Source organism: Haemaphysalis longicornis, unplaced genomic scaffold (genome assembly GCF_048455015.1).
Source record: "Haemaphysalis longicornis isolate Haplotype H1 unplaced genomic scaffold, Haemaphysalis longicornis Haplotype H1 scaffold_1, whole genome shotgun sequence".
Lineage (NCBI taxonomy): Eukaryota > Metazoa > Arthropoda > Arachnida > Ixodida > Ixodidae > Haemaphysalis > Haemaphysalis longicornis.
This window is the reverse complement of record NW_027526203.1, coordinates 400,183,395-400,209,178: the sequence shown is the minus strand read 5'-3', so window position 1 is coordinate 400,209,178 and position 25,784 is coordinate 400,183,395. Positions and strand designations below refer to the sequence as shown.

Sequence of the window (25,784 nt, the reverse complement as noted above, 5' to 3'; positions counted from 1 at the left end):
ACATCCTTACAGGCGACCTTAATGCTCACAACTCTCTTTGGGGCTCTTCCAGAACGGATGCCCGAGGTCGCCTGATAGAGAAATTCCTTACTTCTTCTGGAGCATGCCTTTTCAACAATAAACAGCCTACATACCATAACATAGGTCACAACACATACTCACATCTTGACCTGGCTATTGGTTCTGCAATTCTCTTTCCATGTCTTGAGTGGGGTGTGGGCACTGACCCATATGGCAGTGACCACTTCCCCACTTCACTAACATACATAGGTAAAGGCCCGAGCAGTCGATCTTCCCATAATAGGTTCAATGAAGCACGAGCTAACTGGAACACATTTACAGAGACATCCAAACTACACCACACATCCATAGGACACCTACACGTTGAAGAAGCTTCCCAACTGCTCACGGCGCACATCCTCGACGCCGCCGAAAAGTCCATTCCCCACGCCTCTGGTGCTCCGCGCAACCAGCGGAGGCCGTGGTGGAATGAGGACTGTAGGCGGGCGCGAGAGGCCCAGAACAAGGCGTGGGGTATCCTCCGTCGGTACCCCACGTCGGGAAACCTCCTCTTGTTCAAACGGGCCAAGGCGTTAGGAAAACGTGTGCGCCGTGAGGCAAAACGAGAGAGTTGGCACTCCTTCTTGACATCTATAAACTCTTACACAGACACACACAAAGTCTGGACACGAATACGAAAACTAAAAGGACAACAGACAGACAGCCTGCCCCTACTTAGTACAACAGGGGACACACTTGAGTACCAGGCTAACACGCTTGCACAACACTTCGAACACGTGTCCAGTTCAGCACACTACACGAACACTTTCATGAAACACAAAACATCTGCAGAAAAAAAGCCCTTACACGACAAAGACAGATCAAAAACTTCTTACAACTCTGAATCCACTCTCTATGAGTTGGGGGCTGCCCTGAGCACGTGCAAACCTTCAGGTGCAGATAAGATTACATACACCATGATACAGCACCTACACCCAGACACTCTTGAAACACTCTTACACCTATACAACAAAATATGGCTTTCGGGGCACATTCCACGCTCTTGGAGGGAGGCCATAGTAGTGGCTTTCCTAAAGGAATGGAAGGACCCTTCCTCTCCCGCCAGCTATCGTCCCATTGCCCTGACAAGCTGCCTGTGTAAGCTCTTCGAAAAGATGATAAACAGGAGACTCGTGTACTTCTTAGAGTACAACGGTCTTCTCGAGAGCTGCCAGGCGGGCTTTAGGGCGGGGCGATCTACGAACGATCAACTCGTTGCGTTAGAGTCATTTATTAAAGATGCTTTCCTCCACAAGCAGTACTGCATGACAGTATTCTTTGATCTTGAAAAGGCGTACGACACTGCTTGGCGGTACGGCATCCTCAGCGATTTGAAGTCCTTTGGCATGTCGGGTAACATGATGAATACGCTTGTTAGTTACCTTTCTGAAAGAACGTTTCGCGTGCGAGTTGGAGCTGCACTCTCTAGGGTTCATCTGCAGGAAAACGGCGTGCCGCAAGGTGGTGTTTTGAGTTGCACCTTGTTTATTGTAAAAATGAACTCTCTTCGGAAGGCGCTGCCACCAACCATTTCCTGCTCAATCTATGTAGACGACGTGCAATTATCCTTTAAGTCTTGTAACCTGTCTATCTGCGAGCGCCAAGTCCAGCTTGGTGTTAACAAGCTAGCTGGCTGGGCAGATAGCAACGGTTTTAAATTTAATCCAGTGAAGTGTACTTGTGTTTTGTTTTCGAAAAGGCGTGGCATTCGGCCGGATCCAGACATCAAACCCAATGGTGTCTCAATTCCAGTCAGAAATGAACACACGTTTTTAGGTGTAGTCCTTGACGAAAAGCTCTCGTTCATTCCACATATAAAACAACTTAAACATAAATGCTTAAAGGCTATGAATATACTGAAGGTTCTCTCCCACTCTTCATATGGTGCTGACAAACAACTTCTTTTACGTGTTTTTACTAGCCTGATAGGTTCACGATTGGACTATGGAAGAGTTGTTTATGGGTCAGCAAGTAAGACATCCCTCAAAATGCTGGACCCAGTGCTTCATCTGGGGCTCCGGCTGGCATGTGGCGCTTTCCGGACTAGCCCGGTCGAAAGCCTCTATGTGGAGTGTAATAAGTGGAACCTACAACGTCAGCGAGCATACACAGATCTCCTTTTTGGTTTTAAAATTTCGTCTATGCCACACCATCCTTTTAAATCAGCTTTTTATGATACGTCTATGACTGCACTACTCCTAAACCGACCATCGTTCTCTGCGCCCTTCTCTTACAGAGTTAGAGAGGAAGCGTCAGAGCTTTCTGTCTCCTTTTTAGACACCATACAAAGTTCTCAAACAGATTTTATAGCACCATGGCATCTCCGCCCTGTCTTATGCGACACATCTTTCACACATGTAGATAAAAACCGAGCTCCCACATGTGCAATTCTGCAGCACTTCTTGTATTTGCAGCAGAAGTATCAATTGTCTGAATTTTATACGGACGCCTCTAAAACTGCCACCTCTGTGTCCTGCGCGGCGCATGGGCCCGGCCTTAATGTCACTAGAACTCTTAATAGTAATACCAGTATCCTTACGGCAGAGGCTTATGGTGTACTTCTTGTTGTTAATCATATCCTTCAAAGTCACATCCCACAATCCATTATATATATATATATATATACAGACTCCCTCAGGGTCGTGCGGGCGTTGTCGTCAACAAAGTCTTCAAAAAATCACGTTGTAAATCTAATAGTCAAGGGTATTATGTCTGTGTATGTCCACAAATTTGAACTAGTCCTTTGCTGGGTCCCTGGCCACTGTGGTATAGCCGGGAACGAAGCAGCGGACCGAATGGCTGCTGCTGCTACACTCTTGAATACAGTAGACATAACCACATTACCCTACACCGACGTGAAACCACACATCAGACAACAACTTCGCGAAACATGGCAAACACACTGGAGTGAACAAACAGATAACAAGTTACATGTAATAAAACCTCACTTGGGACCATACACCACCTACACACGCAATAGATACTCTGAAGTCGCCTTGGCCAGATTACGGATAGGGCACACCCATGCAACGCACTCGTATCTGCTGACGGGATCTTCTAGACCCCAGTGCAGCAGATGCGGAGAGGCCCTATCCGTAGTGCACATACTAATCACATGCAAGGCACTTCACACAACACGACACAAACACTTCAGAGAACTCTACAGACAACATATTCCCCTACATCCATCGTTTTTTCTAGGTGACGATGCCATTGTTTCCGTCAAACGTGTGTTTGAGTATTTGTCAGAAGTCAAGTTTTTAAACCTCATTTCCTAACACGCATAATCAAATCTGGCCCTATACACCAGCCATCACCATTATCTTTAATTGATTTTACTATGTTCGGTTGACACGTTTTTTTTTTACCTACCTTTTCGTGGTAATCACTTCTCTTTATTAAATAACCTCTTCTTTGGCGCTCTTTGCCCTCGTTGGCCTTGCGCCATTAAACACTAACCATCATCATCAATTCCGTCGGGTCCGGGTTACTCAGGCGGTGCTGTCGATCAAGCTAATCAAGTCGAGCGAAGGCATCGCGCAATGGACGCGAAGCTGCGCCAAAACAAGCCCAAAACAACCGTCGCTAAAGCAGACGACAAAGCCAACGGAATGGTCCCGCCGACAAAGAGGGAAACCAATAGCAATCATCATCATCATCATGAACCAAGCTTACATCGATACCTTGAATGTCGGCTTTACCTCTAAACACGATGACATTGTTGGGAAGTCATTTTCTTTAGTAGCACCCGCCGCGGTGGCTAAGTGGCTAAGGGGTTGTGCTGCTGAGCACGAGGACGCGGGTTCGATTCCCGGCCGCGGCGGCCGATTTTCTGATGGAGGCGAAAAGCAAAAAACGCCTGTGTGTTCGAGATTTCGGCGCATGATAAAGATCCCCAGGTGGTCAAAATTAATCCGGCGTTGCGTCGGCGCGTTAAACCCTACAATCGATGAATCATTTTTTAGGAGCAATTTAAGATGTCTTATATCAAAATATCAAAGCCATGTACGTCTTTTTATTTTTCTTTAAGAGCTTCTCGGTCGACCGACCACTCTAGGGGTAATGCATTAGGTTTTTTTGACAGGACACCGTCGGTCCCACTAAGGAACTTATCGATTTAAAAGAAATTCAGTTTTTTTCCGCTCGGTGAAGAAAGATGACCTGCAAACGTGTGGTGCCGAGCCTCAACGTGTGCGACAATATGCTTTAATCGGGGCGCAGCCCAAGGAGTGAACAAAACACTGCACTTTTGTTTGAAATTTGCGATGGGGCATACTTCTTGGTTAAGTACAGGAATGTAACTTGGACGGACTAGTTTTATTCCAGCGGACAAACATGGGCTGTCTGTTTTCCTCCCCTAGAGGCCAGTGTATTGACAGCATACGAGAATTCCACCATATTTAGAATTTAACTGGGAATTACCTAGTTTTGAAACGTAAATGAAATTTCTCCTTTGGTAGAGCCGTCCTAGCGACTAATTGCCATATATTTTATCTTGGTACAGTTTAAATGAAAGAGGAGTTAAAGCCGTTTTCTATGATCAAACGCTTTCCGTAGACGGACATGCTTCACTGTGTACGCAGAGTGTGGAAAAGCCAGCTTACAATTAAAGACCAATAATGTCGTTTTCACTTTAAGTACATTCATTGCTGGGAAGAAATCTCTTCACGGGCGATATATGCCGTGTTATATCAAAATATGGAGGCCCTAGGACGGTTTTTATCATTTTTTTTCTTCTTTCCCTTACGCCTAAGGCACAGCTTTACGATTCCAGGGATTTGAGTGGGCGCTGCAATGTGGCGCTACGCTCGCGTGGTATTCTTGTCTACCTCGGTCTGTAGTCGGAGATGGTCTGCTGGATCCTGGCCATAGACAGCTTCGCAGTAAAATTGGGTTTGACGGGCGGGGGGAGGGGGGGGGGGGACGGGGAAGGGGGAGGGCGTCTCGGCAGCAGTCTGCAGAGGGCGCTGAATGAGGTAAGGCCGGGCCTGGAATTTGAGGCAGTGTAACTCGTTAGAGGCATGCGGCGGCATTCTGCGCTCCTGAATGGGAGCCACTTGCCCGCGGCGGAATCGTGCCCGTTTATAGAAGGTTGCGCTCCGGGACGGGAACGTCGAGGCGGGCCACACTGCAGCCAAGATATGATCGCGCGCCCGTCGCTCGGTGCCAGGAGCCCCCAGTGGGCACAGAGAGAAGGTTGACGTGCCATCTGGGTGCGCTCGGTATAGACGAACGGCGGTGTGCTTACGGCGTGGCAGTCGGCACAGCCGCAGTCGCTTCGGCCTATATAGCCAAGGGCTGCGCGTGGATTTTGGGGTGCTGGTGCATGATACCATGTTTCGCTTGAACGAGAACATTGGGACTATAGGCAAGGCGCAAGACATGTAGTCTTTACCGTCCCTTGCGTGGTGCATGCACGGCGTTTACGTGACGGTTTCGTCGGCTTCGTGGCAGTTTCGTCGTGAGGACGTCGTGGATGGTGCAGCAGCTGTGCGTTCAATAGAGCCGGCTGGTTGGCATGAGCGGTATCGTTGGCATAATGAATAAATGAATGAATGATTGAATGAATGAATTATCTTTATTTCCTTAAAATAAATTACAATTTTACGTAGGACATTCAAAGAACAAATTGGCTGCGTATCTGCTCACTTCGCTTAAGACTCGTTTTTTGCCACCCCTGCGACGTAAATGCCTCTTCTATTTCCCGCGCTCTCCTCTCACGCCCCCCCCCCCCCCCCCTCGCCACGTATCGCTTCTCCCGCGATAAACACAGTGGAGATTTGCTCAAGTGATTTCAATTTCGCCGCGTTCAACTGCTCGGGCCATCTACTGGAGGCTTTTGTTACTTTCGAACTTTGAACGCGCTTTTTGTATTTTGAGGTCAATTTTTTCAAGGCGTATTCTTTTATTTGCTATCGCAAAAATCAATCAACCATGTATTTTTAAATAAAAAAAAACACTGCAAATATTATTCATTGATGTCTTGACTCATTTATGCCTAATATTTTCTTTTTGCTCAACAGCGTTGACAAGGATGAACATTGCCACCAGATTTAGTGTTTTAAAAATGTTTTGCCTGTATAAACGTCCCGTTCAAGCATTCTAAGTTTTGGCCGCGTGGCTAAATCGAGGGACAGGCAGACATACAGACCAGAATTTTCATGTTGATAAGGAGCCCAAGAAAGACTATTTAAAAATGTTGGGGCACGCAGCTTGACCGGCCAACTAATTGAGGCAGGTCAAGAGAGGAGCACAGACTCCGTGCTACAAAAAAGTGAAAAAAAGAAAAAAAAAAAAAGCAACAAAAGCAAGCAATAATTGGACACAAGCTTACCATTTACAAATCTAGGATTTTCATTAGTATAACTGCGTACTACTGTTAACACGGCCTATTATTGGAAGACCGTAAAAACAAGCTCAACGGACGATATGAGTGTTTTGTGTATCAGTGCTACGAGAAATTAGATTATTTAATAAAAGCAGTGAAGCCGTACGTATCAGCATACCATGGACAGTTTGTTGGTGCGGTACATGCCAGCGCTGTGGTGTACTGTAGTGCTGAGTGCTAAGTTTCAAATCAGCCATCGGTACAAAGTAATGTTTGTCATACTTGTGTTGATTAACGCAAGTTACTGTCAGTCGGTGACTTAGTCGATTTTGATTTTCAATAAGCTAAAATTATGTGCGGATGGGTCCAGTGTGGGCGTTTAAACATAGATTACAGAGACCACGGGTGATGTTTTCCTGCTACATGTAGATTCGGTAGATATCGCCAGTCGTGGTCGTAACCCACACCAGACAGCAGTAGTTCAAATGGCTGACGAAGAGAACATAGCATATTAACAATTTGTGGTGATATAATGTCTTTGAAGGAGCAAATAGCAATGAAGCCGCGGCAGTTTATTTACAAGGGAATTCACGTTTTGCGCTTCAAAACAACTTCTCACTCTCAAAGATACGTACTATGGTAAACTGACTCCTGAATTCAGTGCAATTAAACTGGATTGAGCTGCCGATCTAGATCAAATCAGCCTCATCGTTTCCAAGGTTTGAGCGTCTACTCCGTTTAAATCAGTGTTCAAATAACTGCTGAAAGCTGCTTGGTATTTTGCCCTGGTATCAATCGCTCTCTTTTCACGATCGTCATGGCGCTCTTTGCCTTTGTCGGCCTTGCGCCATTAAACCTGAAATCATCATCATCACCAATCGCTCTCTTTCATTGGTCACGTTTCCTTATTTGCAACTGATGCTGCGTTAAACAAATGCTTTTTTGTTTAATTCTGCTTAATATGTACTCGTAATTTTTTTGTCACTGTGGTCATTTGGTTGTTGATGTATTTCAGGATTAGCAATTTAAATAGACGTGTATTTTTTCATTGGTATTGCTATGCACAAAAATTGTCCCTTATTTTGCCAATCCTTTTCAATTAAATAGTTTTATCATAATATTAACACTGATGTAAGCGCTATCTTGTGAAATTGTATGAAGTACTATACTTTGACTTGGTAAAAGGCGCACTCTTTTCTTGTGTCCCCGTCTAGTGCGCATTTAACCATGTCGAAGTCGTATCACCAACTAGCCCAAATTTCTGCGTTGAATACTATGCTTTGTATGTATTTTTGCCGGTTTCGTTCATCTGGTCAAAAATTATCCAAGTTTTAATAAGGGAGACCGCTATTCTTAACGACTTGTTCATACATTCACTAAGAGGTCCCCTCGGCCGTGCTTCAATTTGGGACCTCTTTTTGTATTACGCCTATGTATGTTTGTACTTTTTGACAAAATTAATAGACTTTGATTTCGTCTGATCTGAAATATGGATAAAGAAGTTGCAGGGGACATCCGCGTTTAGATCTTCAAATGTGAACGCGGTAGCCTTACTTTGTTATCGATGGAGATTTTCGGAATGGAGCTGCCGTCCAATAGCTGAAGGTCAGCGGAGACAGCGAGGCTAGCAGTATCAGCCTTATATTTGCGAAAACAATGACTGATCGTCGCGAGCGCCGACCGGGCAAAATGAACTCCACTGCGCAGACGCGGCGTGCCCTGAAATCACGTATGCTCTTTTTCCTGTCCCGTACAGTCATTGGCGGCTAGCCCACCGTCGGGCCTCCGCCTTTCCACACTCACTTGCCGCAGCGCACGGTTCCGCTCGCCTCACGGTCACACGATGATGGTGATACTTCTAAGTCCGTTACACCCACCCACACAGGGATCGGACGATCTTGGTAGATCCACTCTTCCTCAATACAACATACAACACACCTACCGGGGTTAACTAAGACAAACAGAAGACGAAGCTTGAAGAAATGGGAGTCAAAATTACATATTCGGTGTGTCAGAATCACATTTGCCTAACTCGCGTCTTTAGACATGTAGTAGGTCACAACAGCGACAGCCTATATTTGTATCGATAAAAGCTTTTCTGATAGTTTGGAAGGACTTATAACACCTAACACCTAATTAGACACATAATTAGTCCGTCAGCCAATCGGGCACTTCCCTTTATTGTAGATTATGCACGCACACACCCAAACACTTAAGATGCGCCGGAACGTTAATGCAAGTCGCAGTAGCCGTCCTGTCTTTCTCGTTATTCATTATCCCGCCTGCCGTGTGTCCTTTCATCAGCCCGGTCACTGGGCGAAGCTGCGAGGAAATTGTGAAGTGTGCACGGTGCGATGCCGCTGTGTGTCGCACTCGACCTAACGGCAAACGTTCCCCCTTTCCCCTTGAGGCCAGCGGCGGAAGGTGGCGCCCTACCGCTTATTGGTACTTGTGGGCAGGTAGGCGCTAGTCTTGCTTGCCCAAGCGTGCGGCGCAACTTTTTCGCCTGCGACCACTTCCGCTCGTGTTATCGTAAACAAACAGCTGCGCGAACTGCAGCCGAAACAACGCGCCGAGTGCACTTGTGCGCGCTGTTTTGGCGGGTCGATGTGCGCTTCCGGTCCGCGGAGACACCGCTTCCGGCTTCTCCGTCAGCCAAGGCCGCCGAGGTAGTTGGCGAATGGCTCCGGAATTGTTGTGCTGCCCTGTAGGCAGCAATCGAATTAAGTCGCAATCAACGTTGGAGCGAACGAACTTGAATTAAATCCTCGCTTTTCATTAATGGGATGGCTGTATGCGCTATTTATTCACATGCACTATAGTGAACGCTGAAATCTGTGGGACTTCGCAGCTGCGTCGCATAGCCTCTTGTCCCCGGTAGTACCGAAGACTGGAGTCGAAGCTGCGTATCGTGGCACTATGTCCAGGGTGGTACCTCCGACAAACTATTTTGAATCTTTGTGTAGCTGTGCGTCAGGCACAACCTACAGGCAAGATCTGAACCACTTCACAACTTTTTGTTGGCAAATCGCGCACTTGCTGGCGCTAAAATTTTGCACGAAAAAGCTTTTTTGCCATATATTTAACATTATTGGCGAGTGCACTTTTGTAGTCTTTCAAAATGTATTTTTGAAAAGGAAAAAATGTCCGCGTATCTGCTTCCTCCGCTGAAAATGTCGTCGAAAAACGAAAATGTCTCCGCCGCCCCTGTCAGGTAAACGCCCCCCCTCTCCCTCTTAACCCCCCCCCCCCCCCCCCGCTCTTTTCCTCCGATTTGCCTCCTCCTATTCGCCTTCATTCTGTCCCTCTCCCTTCGTGCCCTAAATACCTCTGGATCAATACTACCATTCCCGTCCTCCTTTTCTGCTCTCTCATTTGTTCCTATTCATCCTACACTTCCGCATTTGCACTCCACGTTTAACACTCCTCCCCATAGTGCTCCATTCCCCTCCCTCTATCGCAGTCTCATATTCTCTGTACTCTCGGCCCTTTATATTCTGGGCATATCTCCCCATGCATCTCTTTCCATCCTTCCTTCCGCTTCCATTCTCCGCCTCCCCTTTATCCTCTCCTTCCTCCAATTCCCCTCACTACCGCCATCCTTCATCTCCCTCCACCTCAAAATTTCGTTCACCCACTACCCCTTGCCGCTACTTCCTGCCATCCAATCCTTCCTACCTTTCCTCCTCTCTATATCCCAGGGTGTCGAACCGGAGCCGAACCGAACCGAAAACCGGAACCGAACCGGTATTTTTGCCGGAACTGAACCCGAACCCGTACCATTATTTTTTGAGCCGGCTGAACCCGAACCGGAACTGAACCGAAAAAAGAAATAACGGTTTCCGGTTCTCAACAAAACGGTTCGACCATCCCGTTATTGATAACGGGCGGTGTCATTAGGGGCTTCTTTCTTTCATGCGCCATCAACTTCGCAATTTCTCGCTCACTCCTACCTTTTCAATGAATCAAAACGCTCCGAACGCGCTCATCACGGTCACAACATGGTGACAATTTGATTATTTGATTGGTTGTGAGGTTTGTTAATGCACCGATGCAGCGCAGGCGATGAGGCGCGCCGCAGTGGAGGGCTCAGGATTAATTTTGACCACCAGGGGATCTTTAGCGCGCGCCGAAATCTCAAACACACGGGCGTTTTCGCTTTTCGCCTCAATCAGAAAAGCGGCCGCCACGGCCGGAAATCGAACCCGCGTCCTTCGGCTCAGTAGCTCAACGCCATAGACACAACATGGTGAAACGACTGCACACCAGTATAGCAATTAAGACCCCTAATTGCAATGGTATGTTGCTGAAGGTTGATCAAGCAGGGTGCAAGGCTGGGAAGAAGAAACGTCAAACTCTTGGTAGCCTGCGCGATATTTAAAGCACTGAATTCGCCCTTCCCGCGGTCGCCGGTGCGCCTGTCACCACGCCCCCACAAGGGGCCTTTAAAGGCTCAATAAAACGTTTGTCGCTATTTCTCGCTCCCTCATTGGGACGGTGCAAGTGCAATCAGTCCACGAGACCAGCCAAGGTTCAAGCCCTACATTTGCCTATGCCTATTTGCAGGAGCTAAAGAGTGTTGAAATTTTGGCTTTTATGTACATGCATAATCACAAGAAATAAAACAGTGCCACAAACGAGACGCAGGAAGAAAGGGACGCACATATGTTTGTTATTGGTTCGATACATCGTCTTTATACAGGTGAGGCGAACCTCACGAAACGAGAAAGAGGGGGAAATAGGGCGAAGGGGCCGGAGGTATGAGGCGCGCCGGAGGGGTGGGCTCCGCATGAATTTCGACCACCAGGGGGACCTTTAACGTCCGCCGAAATCTCGAACACCCGGGCGTTTTCGCGTTTCGCCTCCATCAGAAAAGCGGCCGCCGCGGCCGGGAATCCAAGCTTAGCGGTACCACGTCTTAGCCACTGAGCCACCGCGGCGGGTAAGGTAAGCGAAGATACGTGTCTATTCGAAATTCTAGAGATTGTGTTCTTTCGAATTGACAGGTGTTCCCAGCGTTCGGCACTGTACGTTTGGTTTCGCTGATTTCTACTAGCGTGTTTGCTAGTCTCTTGTACAGGTAAAGCTGCTCTTCACAGGCGAATAAAACGCCATGTTGTGTTCGCGGGCGTGTGTTTGCGCGCTTTACGTGGAAGTTTTCTTTGTTGATTGTTTTGCAATGGGGATGCAGGCAGCATTCGCTCTTGATTGTCGCAGTAAGCCCGATAACGAAGGGGCCGCAGCCCATTATCGGCGATATTTTTCGCCGCGTCTTCTTACATGCTTGGCCAAGGATCCTAAATGGACCATGAAAACGAAGCCCTACCTTGCCTTATTTGAAAGAGCTGCCTTTGGTGACCCGTTAACGACGCTGTTTTCATAAGAAGAGGTGAGGAACACTGAAAAAACTTTCAAATTTTCTGCCACCCAGCATCAGCAGCTGACGTAACAAGGAAGGAATTCAAGCAAAATGGACGTCTTAAGTCATTATTATCATCCAAGCAGTACAATAAAACGAAGCAAGGGGCACCAATAAATAACACACTCATGTCTCTTGGCGGTCGCTTTGTGTAGTCGCTAGGACGACAGTAAGGGTGGTGACAAAGAGGCTGGTACATTTTCTGTTATACCTGGCCTAGATTTTCAAATTTGACAGTAGTATTGCAGCTCATTTTAAAAAACCACTAGTTCGAGTGAAGAAAAAAATACTTCAGTTTTATAATGGATTTAAAGTATACAAAACTGATTTTTCGCTCCTTGCTAATAATTCAGTTCTGAACCGGTTCGCGAACCGGTTCAACGCCCCGAACCGGTTCGCGAACCGGTTCGCGGATCGAATTAGTCGAACCGGAACTGAACCGGAACAAAATAAATTTACCTGAACCCGAACCGTAACCGAACCCGTATTTTTTTCGGTTCGACACACTGCTATATCCTACTCTCGCTCCCCGCTTCCGCTATGCGTTTCCCCACCCTCCATTTCCCTCATTCGACCATCATCACCAAGTTTTTTCTCCTGCTTCCCCATCTCCTCATTATCCCCTACTCCAAGCACAAACTCATCCCCGTCCACTTCATCTCTTTCGAAGTCGTCTGATTCACGTTCCCAATTCCCTGCACTAATTTTACCCCCCCCCCCTCCCCCACATCTTTCTCGGACCCTGTTCTGCCACACCTTTTGTCCACTGTCTTTGCCCTCCTCTTCAATTCCCAATGTATCCCGCCCCGCCTCCTTCACTTCCGCTTCACTCGTCTTCCCTCCTCTCGTCTTCCACCCCTCATCTCCCTCCCCCCTCATATACCCTCTCCGATTTCACTCCTCTTCTTCCTCTTGTTCTCTTCCTTTCCTTACCCGCTGTCCTATTCTTCGCTTGCTCTTCTTCCTTTGCAAGCTCTTCTTCCTTGCTCTTCTTCCTCTGGGCTCCTCTCTCTATCCTTTCTTCCCGTATAACTCTACGCTCTTACCCTCAAAAATTCCTTGCCCACCAGTTTCCGGCGGGCCAGCAACTTACTAGTGACCAGACTCACCAGTAAGATTTCTGGCTGAGTCGAGTGACAGGCTAGTAACATTTCTGGCTGAGTTGAGTGACAGACAGGTAGACCAAAATTTTCGTGCTTAAGTGACCCAAGAAAGACTACCGTCTTTAATAATCGCTTATGCGAGCCCCGTGCACAGTTACCGGTGAACACGCGTCGTGCAACGGCGGTGTCATCTACCTTCGCGAAAACAAAACTCTTGACGCCACTTTGCGGAAAGCGGTGTACTTCGTTTTTTTTTTTTAATGACAGATTTCGCCGCCGTTTTACACATGAGTTCATTGCATAGTTTCATAGTAATGTGTAATGTCTCGCGAACCGCGCTTGTCGTGCACCACTGATAAGCGTTGCATTTTTGCTTGGCATAGCCTGCCTGTAGAAACGGTAATTATCGCTATAAAACGACCATGTGATGTTAGTTTATCAATATAAAAGTGCAGCTGGTAACTTGGTCAGAAATTTAATACCTTCACGCAACACGTTAAAGAAAAAAAAACCGGCCCCCATTGGCTTTGTCGTCAGTTGTCAAAAGACGGCATGTTTCAAGCCAGGCTTAGAAAAGAACGCTGCCAGCTACTATGGCAGCTCTCATTACACTACGCGTGCCACGTTTGCCCTTAAGTGATCATTTCAAAGGCGCTTTTATTGTAGTTATGCCAGACTAATGAGCCGTGCAGGCGCTCCACTACGAATAAACTGAATCCCGTGCTAGCACGCAGAGTGAAAGAAAAAAAAATCCCGCCATCTCCACGAAGTGAATGATGATGAGAGGGGCGAAGCTAAAATGCTTATCGGTAAAACCGTGAAACCTTCCCCCACACATCATATAAAGACTCGACACGTCAAGCTTTCCACCGCTCCGTTGACAAGCCCGTCGGCGCCGTCGATGTTTGTGGTGATTGTGTAGGGCTTGTTTGGGACGATGAAAATCCCCATGGGTAAGTTGGCGAATTCGGTGTGTGACATTTTAGCCACCTTGGCTGTCGCCTTCTGCAGAGCGTCTTGTGTCGCGTACCCCCGGTACGTGTCTTCAGCTTGCTGGCGACGAACGACAACCTCTTCTTCTTCCTCTCCTTGTTGGGTAGCAACGAACGCGTTGAACGTTTTGACCTCTTCGGCCAATCTTTGGTTGGCCAATCCCTAGTGGGATCCTGCCACAATCATCATTAATGTGCCGGATACAGCAGCAACGAGAGGACGGGACAGGGCCCGAGCAAGAGGAGCTTCGCCCCTAAAAAAAAGTCCCGGGTGGTTAAGTTCGGGCACCTCACTTAATTAAAACCGCTTGGAAATTAGATATCGTTCGCTGAGTAGAGCGTGTTTACCTCTATTTTGTTTGTTTTCACGCCGGCCGAGCTGACATGGGCGCGGGTTGGCACCGTGGAGGCTTCTTTTTGTTTGCCGCGCTATTGTGTTCACCCGACGAGCGGGCCCAGAGAGGGCGTATACAAACGCGTCGGTCACTCCAAACTAGTAAAAAGGGATGCGAGCATTTTGAAGAGGATTCTCTTTCTATCATTTGGAAGACCGGCGGAGGGGGATGATTGACATCTTAACGACCGCGATTACCGCCATGAGAAAGCCTGAAGCAGCGGACGGGAGCTCAAAGTCAGTCAAAGGGTCAAAAGTATGAAGGGGTCATTAGACGTTTTATCTACCAAGGTTACACAGCCCAAAGCTACTGGGCGAAGTTTCCATTCGCTCCACGTCTGGCCCTGACCGACTCGGTGGCTGGGATCCGTCAATAGGTAGGTTCCCCTTGTGCTCACATATTCCCCTTGTGCTCACATTCGAGCATGCGCGAAAGCCGGCTTCACTGTTATAATGCCCTGTCTGCGAGGGTGCACCCTTTAAAGGCGGAGCAGTTTTTTTCGTGGTTTTTTTTTTTAGCGCCACCGGATCACCGAACGTGCGCACATTGGCAGGAAATTACATTCTCCAGCGCATACAACCGTCCCTCGTGGAATCGCGGCGCGTACTCTTGCGTACAGGTAACAGGCAACAACCGAAGAATGTGAATTACCTGGTACCGCAAAACCCAAAACACAAAACCCAAAAACAAAACAAACTAAAAACACAAAAACATGATGCAGTGAGTTCGGAATTTTTCCAGAGGCACTGTATGCAATTTTCTTGGTCAATAAACTCAAAGACGGCATGCTTATGCAAGCGTCAGCAACATAAACCATTTCCGCCGCCTCAATGATCTCTCTTGCAAGCTGGTTTTTGTGCTTCGCTGCTACTATGGTCTCGTTAAAGCGAGGCGTGCATTTTGGCGCTCTTTGCCCCAGTTGGCCAATTGCGCCATAAAAATTTAACCATCATCATCGAGGCGTACACTTGCACTGCAGGCAATGTTCACTGTGCTGCCCCGTGTGCCCGTTCTTCACGTTTCGTAGATGCTTGCTCAAGTGTACGTTCAAGCATCGTGATGTTTGCCCTGCGTATTTGTGACTGCATGGTAGAGGGACAGCGTGCACCACATGTTCGGCGCACGCAACAAACTTGTTCTAGTGGTTATACGCCGCAGCTCTTTTTCCGTTTTTTCACGGGGGAAGTTGCTTCGCAAAGCTTTGAAAGCTTTTCGGGAGCGAATAAAAAAAACAATTTTACGTTGCTCCGTGCACCGACCTGCTTAAAGGGGTACTGACACAAAATTTTGAAGGCGAGATAACTTCGGAATCATCTCCAAAATATCAGCGGCAAATACAGCCTAGAACACATTTAAAATCGATTTTAAAGTGTGCGAAACGCAACCGAGCAGCCAGCGGAGGTCCTCGCGCGATCGACATTCCGTGGATGTTGAGTAAAGAATCAACATGCAAACACGTCACGAGTTTTCTCTGGCCGATTCCGCCGATTCCGGCGTTTCTCGCCGGCTCGCCGCTCCGACCAGAGGTCGGAACTTCTGTTCTCGAGCAATGAACGATCCGATCGTTGGCGGCGGAGGCGCTGGGATTTCGTTGGCTCGTCGGGCAGCTGGCCGCGATAAGTTTTACAGCACTTCTAGGCACTTTACTTTTGTTTCTTTTTGTTACACTGGACACGAAAACGCGCCGGGGACACGAAAAGCGCACTGAGCTAGCCGCACGGTCGCTGCGCCGGCGGCGGCCACGGTCGCGAAGTAGCACAGGCTGGCGCGAGTAGCTCGTGGGATAGCTTGTTACCGCTCCACGAAACTGAACTCAAGTCCCAAACCGGGCAGCACATACGAGAAAGGAGTTAATGATGCGATGGCGGATTGCATTAAAAATCGTCATCTGCTCCGCTTACGAGAGCGGCAATCGAATATCCGCCGTAGTGTCAAGCCTAACACATCTGCAGGCAGGCCGGCCGGCTGCTCCCAGCGCGCGTCTCCCCACCCACTGTCTCGAGCGTAATTTGCACTCGCGGTGCCTGCGTGTGACGTCCACGGTCGCTTTTTAATTAAGCGGCTGACGAGATCAGGACATAGGGGCATTCGCAGAAACTGCCGCCGATGCGGAATCGAGAGCGCTACGGCAGCTCTGCTCTGTGATATAGGGACCGGGCAGCTGGATGGGTGGCGCCACCACTCGGCGCTCCCCTCGTCAGTGGAATGAGCAGGTGCATTGGACTACACAGCCTCCCGTTGTTTTTGTCGTGTTTTTTTCGGTGCTTTGAATGTTTTGGTGTTGTTGTGAGCGGATATGTGAGATGAAACGAAGTCTAGACATGTGTTGGGTTCTTAGATGCAGTAACGATTACGTAAACTTGTCGGACGCTTCTAAAGTTGGGTATCGGCTGCAATGGCAGGAGCGGTTTTTCCAGCGATTTGCGCTTGGCTCCACCCGTTCTGAGTACGAATAAAACTACTATTATTAGTATTCATTTCTTCTTAAATGCACTAACGGCTATGCAAACTTATTGGATGCTTCTAAGGTTGGGAATGGGCTACATTGACATGAGCGCTTTTTGCAACGCTCTGCGCCCATGGATTCACGCGATCTGAGTAGGAATGAAACTATTAGGAATATTAGTATTCATTTCTTCCACTGTAAATTATCTTCACTGGTTTCAATGACTACGGTTTCCGCGCCAGCCTTAGCGCTGGGATACTGCACTTGCGTACGATATGGATTACCGTGTAGCCGTAGAAACGTTGCGGTAGTTTACACTTTCTGAAACCGTGAGCTTTGTGCCTTCGGTTTTGGTGAGCGACACTAACAGCATGGGAGCCTGAAAGCCGCAGTGGAACTCCCACGTTTGTGGTGGTCATTTTTTCAAGAGCCAAGGTTATTCGACCACCCAACAGCCCAAGCCGCAAACCATTCCTCTTCCTCTTCCCGTTTTACCACCTGCGTGGAATAAAGGCTGGCACCGATAGTTAAAAAATGTGGTAGTGTTAACGTCAGCCGGTGTTTTTTATTTTTTACAGAGTACCTTAGAAAATCGTGTAATGCCTTGTGAAGACACCAAAAACGCTCGATTAGTTGCCTCAAATATGGGTGCACCAAAATCGGAGTCTTCCAGCACAGACACATTTTCGACACGCTGGAAAAAGTTTAGATTTGGAGAGGGGTGCATGGAAGTTCAAAATTAAACAGCAAAATCATCTAACCCCTCGTCTGATGATTACGATGGTTGAACGCAAAGCTTTCCTCGTGCGAAATGAATGGGAAATGGTCAAACAAAGACGCTGCGATCAAAAGACCAAACTGCGTGCTGGTCAAATTCGAAGCTCAACTAGTCAAAGCCAACTCCAGAAGGCAACCAAGGAAACCCATACGAGAAAGCTTTGCGATAAACCATCATCGTCGTCAGACGGAGGAGTGCATGATTTTTCAAGCGTAGGTGGCAGCATTCAGTTGTGAAGCTGAGTACAAGCTTCGGGCACCCTCCTGCCTTGCGTCCTTCAGCCACGCAGGAATTGGTTATTGAAAAACCATTTACCAACTAGCCAGCAACCATTGCAATTCTTATAAATCAATGCTTCCCCACGACAAGCAATAATGTTCTACTATCATGCGGTATTTATTCTATCAGCAATTCCCGATGACTGTAGTAAGATCATTTCTGTGAAATTAAACACGTTTCAGCCGTAGGTAATGAAGTTACGGAAACGTCGTCGGTTTCTGTTTTGAGGTAAATCTTAGAAGGCACCCCGAACTTTGTCTTTCGCTTGTGCACGACGTCGACGCCGTTTTGTCATTAACTGCCAAAGGCCAGCGCCGCAGCATTGCTGCATCAGTTGCACACACCGGCTTTGTGGGAGCATTTAGCTGCAATATACTCCTCGATACGCGACACTGCATGCAGGCATGAAAAAATTACATGAAGGAACGGACTTTCACTTCCAGCTTGATTTCCAGCTTGGCGCCTCGAGCGTCGTCTGCTATTTGTAAATACTGAGTTTTGGCGTAAATCACACACATGGCATGCCTGTAAAGGTCACATCCACGCTCAAGATTTACCGATCTGAAGAAAGTCCTTGTGGTTATGTACGCTTTGCAAGCCGCACCGCAGCAGAACGAAAGCCATGCACAATAACGCTACGCTGACCGCCACCGGCATTCCACTGACGAGCGGTTAGCCACGGGCGGCGCTGTTCGCTGAAGCGACGGTGGTGCCATACAACGGCCGCCCGGTCCCTATACGTCCGATGGTCACGTGGACAGCTTTGTTTATACGAAATCCCTCGTTTCGCGGCACCCGCTGAAACCGAAGCTGCGACTGGACGCATTAAAAACGTCTCTAATTAAACAACCATCACGCGCTGAAGCAAATGAGGTTTCCACACGTGATAAGCAGGTCATTGGCAACTTATCGCAACAAAAAAACCAAGATGCAAAATTTTTGGGTCATTACCCCTTTAAGTCTGTAAGATAAGTGGTGTACGTACGGCAGAACCACGATTTTTTCTGTTTTCTGTGGCTTTCTCCTTCGTGTTACCACCAAACAGTTCATTTCTCAAGGAACGCTTGGCGTCGCCTAGAAGAGATCGTGGTTGTGCCGTACGTACACCTCTTATATCACAGACATCAGCAGATCGGTTCACGCAGCAACGTAAAATTGTTTTTTTTTTCCGCTCCCGAAGAGCATTCAAAGCTTTGCGAAGCAACGTGACCCGTGCAAAAGCGGAAAAAGAGCTGCAGCATCAACCAGAAGAACAAGCTCGTTGCGTGCGCCGAACATGTGGTGTACGTTATCCCTCTACCATACGGTCGCAAATACGTGGGGCAAACATAAGGATACTTGAACGTGTGCTTGCGGGAGCATCAACGAAACTTGAAGACTGGGCACCCGGGGCAGCTCAGTGAACATTGCCGGCAATGCAAATGCCCAGCTTGCTGTAACGAGACCACAGTAGTAGCGAAGCACAAAAACCAGCTCGATGATTGAGGCGGCGGAAAGGGTTCGTTTGGTGACGCTTCCGTAAGCATGCCGTCTTTGAATTTATGGGCCAAAAAATTGTATATCTTGCCTTTGGATGATTCCAAATCTACCGCTCCATGATTTTGAGTGAGGGAAACACTTTATTAAAGACGAGAGGCCATGAGGCCCTGTGGGCAAGTAAGGATGGGGGAAGGGGAGGAGAAAGGGAAAGGTCACAATTCACAATGTACACAGTTCTAGTCTTGGGGTCCTATTCACCGAATGCACAGATCACTCAGTCAGTGACATTAAAATGTACAGTTCGTGCTGGTCAGTCCGGGACAGTCGCTCAGACCGCTACAGCAATTTGTAGAGACCATTTTCAAGGGCGTACAGGGTTATTATTTCTAGAGTAGCGAAGTCGTCACGGACACGACTAACGTGCTCCAGTTGAGTAACGGGTGCAGGAGCTATAGGTAGAAGCTGACGGCTGTTACAGGTGAAAACAGGACAGAGCAATTAAGTAGAAGAGATTTGGTATATCATCACGATTACGTGATGATATACCAACTGATATACGGGGGGCATCGGTGCACTTCAGAGTCTGCTGGGGCTATCCACTTATGTATAATTTGTGTGGTATACGCTGAATTCGCATATACTTTATTGGCGAATACCTCGCCCGGACGCGAGAACGGCTTGAGAGGGACAAGAATGCCAACCGGAGTTTCATCTTGCAAACGCTTGCTGCTTTTCTTTTTAAGGAGGCGTAGCTCGAGTTGCCAATCTGCTTGGAGAGGGGGGACGGGCGTGGCGGGCACCTTAGGAGGTGAATGTAGCCTCTTCCTGGCAACGTCGTGAGCCATGCAGTTGCCTTGTGCGCCGGAGTTATATCCCAGAGTACAAAATATGCGAAATTTGAAGCCTTTTATTTGTAGGTCCCGTATCGTGGTCAAGATATTTGTTGCCGTGGTGTTCGGGGAAAACGGATGATTCACTTCTCGGACGGCAACGTAAGGATCCGTGGTAATGCTGCATTTTTCCGCGGGGAGATGGACGGAATGGTCATAAATTTGCCGGGTGGCTGCGACAATTCCCAGAAGTTCGACTTCTCTTACGAGCCGTATGTGTTGGAAATTTGCCGGGATCTATTCAATTCTGCCAAGTCAGAGATGCCCAGGCAATGGCCGCTGTCACTCCATTCATAGACGCGTCGGTGTATTGTCATCTTCGCCGCCTGCCTTGTCATCTGTGCTTGTGCGAACGTAATGTTCGCGTACTGTTCGATACTGCGCCGGATCTGGCGTCGACGTGGAATCCTGATGGGCGCTCCCACCGTGGGGTTGCTGGCGGTGAATCGGTGCTGTCAGAGTCGCTATTTAGGTGGTCCCATTTCTGGAGTCTTTTTCCCTGTGGCAAATGGTCCAGATGATATTGGAAGCGTATTTTTGTCTCTTCGATGAGGTTAGTGGGAGGCGGATGAGAGTATCTACCCGGCTGAAGGAGGGGAGGCCGCCAATCGCACGGAGAAGGTGCCGATTCGTCTCGTGAAGAGCGCTAACACGTGGATGTCGTAGTTCATAGACCGGGAAACCATAAGTGAAACGTCCTTGTGCCACGGCACGGGCGAGCATGGCACAGCCTGCTTGGTGCGCCCCTCCATAGCCATATCCGTGTAACTGGGTGTAAGGTGAAACGCCATGTTTTCTCAAGTGAGGATATCCACTGTTTTGGGCTATTGGCTGCTGACTGGGACGCCCAGCAGTCGAATGGTGCCGTTGCGAGATGCAATGAGTGTATCCCCTACTTGAAGGGAGATAATTTGTTCCTGACTTGTACCACGTCTACTATCGACGCTGAGCAGTTTTCTTTGTGGGGGATAGCTGTAGCTGGAGTTGGAACAGCGTATGTTCCAAGCTCACGACTGCGGCTTGCAACTCTGTTTGCATAGTTTATATCGTGTCGTAATCGATGGCTTCTGTCCATACCACAATATCGTCCGCGAAAAAGGTCGAACCGGGAGGTAGTGTCCTGTTCAAGAGATCGGGACACGCGGTTCATTGCCAGATTAAAGAGGAGAGGAGCCTAAATTCCCCCGTGGGACTCCTCTATCCAGGCAGAACGCAGTGGGCTGGTGGGCTCGAGGGTTAAGACGGATCGGTCGATGTTGAAGAAAGCTGCGTATCCAGGCCTGAGCTTTTTGGCTTGGGAAGGCGAGGGCAAGTTCTTGAAGGATTCCTGATTGGCAGACATCATCTAACGCCGCATATCTAAGGCGAGTACGTAATCTGGCAAGGCCTTGCGCGAGGTCCAATTAATAACCCCCCGGAGCAGCCACAGATGCTCGTGGCTAGCAGTGTGGGGGCGGAAACCCGTAAGGGCGGGATGGAACAAATTTGTACCCTCCAAGGGATGGACGAGCCGATTTTTAAGCGTACGCTCGATAAGCTAATATATTACAGGGGTAAAAGCGATGGAGCGAAGATTCTGAGGATAACGGGGATCTTTATCTGTGTTTTTGGGGGGGAGGGGGGGGGGGGGTTGGTACCAGGTGAGTAACATTCGTCGGTTGTTGCCTATTATCTGTACGCAAGATCACGCGCTGCGGTCACACGAGGGACAGTTGTATGCGCCTGAGAATGCAAGTTCTTGCCGATGTGTGCGCGTTTTGTGCGTGTGCGTGCGTGCGTGTGTGTGTGTGTAATTATAATTATATGTAATTATATATAATTTCGTTTACCGCTTTACTCACCTACCATGCAATACCAACTTTCCCAGCAGTCCGCCTCAATCAGCACGATGTGCTGCACTCTGTATGGCAGCTATTCTTGGCTAGAAAAGTCTGAAGGCAGCTAACCACTTATGGGTTGTCATTGCGAAAGTTCGAATGTCCAGTTGAACGCCTAAGACGCCTTTCTTATGCCTCGCGTTGTCGAAGGGTTTTGCAATCTTTCAGCTTCAAACGCTTGGCTTTGCGATTCGCCTTAACGCTTTCGAATGGCTTCGATCTGTCTCCTACGCGTTCCGCCGCTGCTCGTTCCTGCCGCCGTACATGGGGTAGCTGGCGATGGTGATGAATTTATCTGCTTGTCACAAGTCGAAACAGCGATGTTAGTACTTACATGATGACAGTGCATGTTGCAAGCTGCATATTTTTGTGAAAATATGTAAAAAGTGTTGACCGCCTGGAATATAATGTAGACATGTGGGGACACTGATTTAAGCGGCCGATTATTTATTTCGGAGGATTTCAGGTCAGGAACTAAACCCAACCCTGTTGGCAGTATTGTGAAATCTGCCTGCCTTTGTCTAGTGGTGCCTAAGAACACATTAGTTCGTCTCAAAGTTCCCTATAGCAAGCCATGGCTTACCGCACATGACAGCGCGTTTCCTTTTCTCTGGAGCTTCGTAAAGTTCATTCCTTCTGTTTTGCTATGCTTTTTTCTATTTACACATTTGCTAGGACAAACCTGTATCATGTTGCAAGAGTAGAACGAACGAAGGAAATGCAAACGAATTCACTTGCGTTCGCTATCTGCGATAGGCGAGCTTTCGTAAGCCCTGTAGTCACGCGGGTTGGTAGTGCCAGGAGCGGCGGCATAGTCCACACTTCTGTCAGCCGCGTCAAACAGGCGCGTTATGTCTGCGCACTGCAGAAGTGTGTGTGTGTGCATCACAGCGGCAGGTCGGCCCCTGATTAAAACACAAAGGAGTGCGTGACGCCGCCAGGAGACAAGAACTTCCAGCAGAGGCTTCCCGATCGCGGAGTCAGAGATAAGCGGCCCGGAAGAATTAAAACAAAAATAAACGCGCTTATCGGGGCAGCGAGACTTATCGATCGAGCGAAAAACAATAGGTCCGCCACCCCCTAGCATCGCAGCCGGACGTCCATCTCGTCCGGGGACGGCGGCGCCGATGCGCTGCAACTCTGCTTTCCGAGCGCGCCCGCACTGTTCGCAAGCAGCCGCCGACGTGCCCGACCAGCGCTTCCTGCGAGGCTCCAGGTGGGTGCATTCTTACGCTCCGGCTCCAGGCGCACCCGCGGCCGCCTGGCCCTCGCCGTTCCACGTGACTGCTGTCCTCGCCTGCTTCCCCCGCGTACTTGGGACTCTGGGGAACGGCTAAACGGAACGCAAGTCGCGTCCAGCCTTCTCTGACTCTTTCTCTGCACAGTGTTTGTGCCGTGTCGTGCCTACACTTTATCCGCGGATTGCGTCTCTCTGCAATGGATGGCATCACAGAGCTTCGCTCTTGCAATGGCGGCCCTATATTGGAGCGCTTCTGGCGCCGCCTGGATTCGAAATTGTTGTTCCCCGAAGTGTGTTCCCTCAACTCCCACGCCAGTAGCAGTGAATTCTCCCTTTGAGGCTTGGACTAGGTCGCCTAAATGTCATTTATCAGTCTTTCTGCCGAACTTTCTGTAAAAGCAAGTTTACAGCGAGTTTTTGTTTTTTCCTTACGGATGCGAGAACAAAGCAAGTTGAAGCTGCGTTAATAGCGTCACGCAAATTCTACCAGCACGTAATTTATTTCTAGTTTCGTGCACCTGTACAATTTGTGAGATAAACAGGGACGTAAACAGGAACACGCTGACTGAAAACGAAAACAGCGCGAACAAAGGATGACGCGAAAAAGGGACGCCACAGCGCTGGCTGCAACTGTGGAGTCCATTATTTTTTGTCCTCGCTCTTTCGATCTGTACTTACATGCGTTACGCGCCAATAATTGTCTAAAGTTGCGCCTATGTTTGTTCGGCGGAGGCAACGTTTTCGGTGCATGTCATGAGTGCTTACGATTACGCGCTATTCACGTGGCCGTCATTTTTATGGCACCAGTAGATTTTGGTGGTCGAAAACAAACAGCTTCAATAGCGCAATCGTGTTTTCCATAGATCTGACACGTTGACCACGCGTTAGGGCAGACACAGCCAATTGTCTCTTCTTCTATGAGAGAAATGGCTTGCGCAACACGCGTTGTTCCCGCCAGTATTTGAGCTCGCGTACAACTTGCGGGGTGCGAACTTTTAGGCAAAAGCAGCGAACAAATGAAGAAGAGTAATTGATTGCCGTAAAAGCTTCTTCTGCATGCCTCTTCGTCTGCCAGTGTTCTTCTGGTGTGATCTGGTTGCTGACCATGAATGCCTGACACAGGCTGTTAGTGCCGAAAGATGTGCGATACCAAGGTGTGTTAAAATTTAGAAATTGGTATTTTTATGTGTGCAGAACCTGAGCAGGATTACTGTTTTCCTCACTGCCCACCTTCAGTTGGCAATAACCCTTTCGTCTCAAGAGATAAATAGGGCAGTTGCAAAGTTCGAACCAATAGGCGGAAACTTTAATTTTGACTTCAGAACTGCACCCCGTGCTCCTTCAAAACTGGACTGAACCCTCGCGATTTACGCCCAAACGGCTGAGAGTGGTCATAATTTGCACGAAGATACTGAATATAGGTGGTGCGGGAAGCCGAGAAGATATAATGTATATATTTAAAACAGCCTAATGAGATACCGCTGGGGCAACAAGCTTCAGCAGGGCGACTATGTCGTTCAGATTAAAAAAAAAACGCGCACGCGCACACATATTTTTCAATAATACTAACGCTGAAAAACAAATTAGCTCAGAAATGTTGAAGGAAGTCATACCTATTTTGTTATTTGCGTGAGCCAAAAGCTTGAACACCAAATCAAAAGCTTGCTAGAAATTCAGGAGCGGAAAGCGCATCCTACTGGCGCTCTTGCAATTTATTCGAACAAAAACGCGAAACCTCATCTGCTCATAAATTACGACTGCAATGAACCTGTGCCCGTGACTGAAGCCAATATGTTCTCATTTCACGCAGAATAGACTGCGACCCTCTTCGGTGGCTCAGTGAAGTGCTGTGCCACCGACCCTGATGTCGCGGGTTGGACTCCTGGACGCAGTGCCTGTTTTCCGGTTGAGGCGCGAAGCACGAACGCCTGTCTGAAGCTATCAGCGCATGGTAAAGATGGCCAGGTGATCCAATAATTAATTCTCTTCCCCCAACCACAAAATAGTAGCACCACAGCATCGGGCAGCATGACTCTGAACATTTATTCGCCTGATAGAATGCGCAGGACACCGGTTGAAGAAAGGCGCACAGCGTGGCCCTTATGCGTGGGGGGAAGTAGTGGGGATTGCGGGAAGCGCCTTCCGAAGTCTGACCCGGAAGGAGCTTCGCGGAGTCTACCCTGCCCGTGGCAAGACTGTCAGATCATTTGTAGCCTCGGTAGCGCCATGGCGCCGATTTGCCCCTGAAGATGGAGCTCTGGCAGGCCAGCTCTCGTCTTATCAGAAACTGTCGCGTTTTTTGTTCGTCTAAGCGCTTTTATGTATGACACTACAGCGCGCGAGAGACGAAAGGCTGCCTCTTGGATTCGTAGAGAGGGTCGCCATCATTTCACGCACGCTTTTTGTCTGCGAGGGGAAGAAGGGAGGAACGATAAACGCCAATGGCCGAGAAAGGAAGCCACGTCAAAGCCCGTTTCAAGTTCTGACAGTTTGAGGGC

The 25,784-nt window shown here is 48.4% G+C and overlaps 1 protein-coding gene across 5 annotated transcripts in view; it reads left to right on the top strand.

Moving 5' to 3' along the window:
- The window catches only part of LOC144155401 (uncharacterized), a 142,400-nt gene that overhangs the window by 62,296 nt on the left and 54,320 nt on the right, over positions 1–25,784 (top strand). The window contains exons 1-2 of one of the 5 annotated variants that reach the window (XM_077686799.1): positions 23,103–23,262; positions 25,097–25,251. The exons of 1 other annotated variant lie outside the window; for it this stretch is intronic. The gene's annotated coding sequence lies outside the window, so the exon portion shown is untranslated. Of the gene's footprint in view, positions 1–23,102; positions 23,263–25,096; positions 25,252–25,784 lie in introns of those variants that run through there. 3 more of the 5 variants (XM_077686800.1, XM_077686798.1, XM_077686802.1) reach the window with 3 other exon arrangements.